Below are 2,478 nucleotides of genomic sequence, written 5' to 3' on the forward strand. Positions count from 1 at the left end.
GATCCACTGGTTCATCTTGTCCATCCTCGTCGGGTCCTAATACAATTTATATCATTTTAAGTGATAGTGGATTCACAAAGGATGAGATTTACTTGAAATCTCAGTAAGTATCCAACGTATACAAAGATAAATTATGCATGATAAATGATAAACATGAAATGCATGCTATGCAAAAAATCAGTATTTATCTCTTATCCAAATTAAGATTTCTCAACATTTTCAGAAAAATTTTGATGCACATTTTCTTACAAAAAATATTTTTCAATTTAACTTTAAAAGAAACATAACAATTCGTCATCATTAAGCATCATCATTAACGAGTCATATTAATATGTACCATAACATTATAATGTATGGTATCATCAAAGTTCTCCATTTGCACTATGAGTACCTGTTGGTGACCGTAGCACAACTCTTATTGAAACTACTTTATCTAAAAACTTATTCTTAATGCATTGATAGCATAACATAACATTATCATCATAACATGTATACCTCAGAATCCATACCCGCGAAGGGGCTATGGATTCTGAGGGTTATGCCTCGAAAGTAGGGCTATACCCCGACATGTTTACCAGCGGGTTGCGGCTCCCTTTTTGTTGTTCCCTCCTCCGCTTCACCCCCAAAAATTTTGATGTGCGCAGTGGGTTGAGATTGGACAGGTATGCCTTTAGTTGCTTGAAAGCCCTGTCGCATTCATCATCCCAATTCCGGGTCTTCTGTAGCAGACAAAAGAATGGCAGGCACTTGTCCAATGATCTTAACACCAACTGGTTCAGTGCCATTATTTTGCTAACCAACTATTATACTTCATTTAGGCTCCACGTGATTTCAATTCCATTAACATTGATATTTTTGGGTTGGCCTTGATTCCTTGCTTCGAAATTATTAAACCTAGGAACTTGCTCGATCCAACATCGAAGGCACATTTGACCAGGTTGAGCTTCATCTTATATTTTCGTAACACAACGAATACTTCTAGCAAGTCTGCCAGGTGGTCCACCTCTTTGCTCTTAACTAGCAAGTCATCAACATAGACCTTTATATTGCGCCCGATTTGCACTTACAACATGTGATTTACTAGTCTTTGAGATATTTCCCCTACTTTTTCCAGGCCAAACAGCATTACTTGATAGCAATAAAGCCCATTGTCCATTATGAAGGATGATTTTTCTTGGTCGTTTTCACACATTTATATCTGGTTATATTCTAAATAGGCAACCAATAAAATTTAACATCTGGTTGCCTGCTATTGAGTCTACTATTAGGTAAATCCCTAATAGGGAAAATTTATCAATTGGGCATGCTTTGTTCCGGTTGATGAAATCTACACACATCTATCACATACCATTCGCCTTATTTACTAACATGATACTTGAGAGCCATTTTGGATAATGAGTCTCACGGATAAAACCTGGCCTCCAAGAGGCATTCCACCTCCTTTGAAATCATTGTGTACTCCTCCACTTCTACTCTATTTTCTTGGCCTCTAGGTCTACGCGGAGGCGGTTCTCTATCCGGCATATCCTTATGACTCCATGAAAATAAGTATTTATTTTCGATGAGGAGCTATTTGAAGTGTTCCCGGAGTTCCAGCAGCATTCCCGTCCCCATCTGGGTTGTCACTTCTGTTTTAATGGCCTCTCCTCACTTCAAATTCTCATTGTCCTGAGTCTCTATTCCTCGCTCAATGAGCTTTGTTGGAGGATATACTTCTTTAGTGATCTAGACCTTCATACCCCTATTCTTTCAGTTTTTGCATGCTCAAGTAAAAATAAAATAAAAAATAAAAAGATAGAAGAAGAGTGATGGGTAGGGGTGAGAATCGGCCAGTCTGGACTAGCCAAACCGACCAGATCGACCATTTTTGGACTAGACTAGACCGAACCGAATGAAAAAAAAATAAAAAAAATAAATATAATTTATATAAATAATTTTATAAATTAATTATATAATTTTTTACTTATACTAATATTTATAATTATATACTAATACTAATAGTCTAATATGGTATTAAAATAAATAATACTAATAGTCTAATATTATAATATACTATAGTTATACTTATACTAATATAGACCAGATAGTTATATTAAATACTATAAGTAATACTAATACTAATATATAGCTAAATCACTATAAGTATAACTGTATAATCATATATATTTAGTATGAATGTATTATTATATTCTTTAATGTATAACTATAATATATAGTACTACTATATATTAATATATTATAAGAGTACTAGTACTATATATACCAGTTATATGCCCCTGCATCCCGATTCCCCCCCTCCAATCTGACTCTCTCTCTCTCTCTCTCTCTCTCTCTCTCTCTCTCTCTCTCTCTCTCTCTCTCTCTCTCTCTCTCTCAATCCGAAGAAACCCTAGCCTGCCTCCCTCACTATTGTCGGCCGATCGAAGAAAAGATAGCCCTCCTTTCCTCCCTCAGTGCTGGTCGAAGAAACCTCGTCAT

This window comes from Carya illinoinensis, chromosome 9, assembly GCF_018687715.1.
Source record: "Carya illinoinensis cultivar Pawnee chromosome 9, C.illinoinensisPawnee_v1, whole genome shotgun sequence".
NCBI lineage: Eukaryota > Viridiplantae > Streptophyta > Magnoliopsida > Fagales > Juglandaceae > Carya > Carya illinoinensis.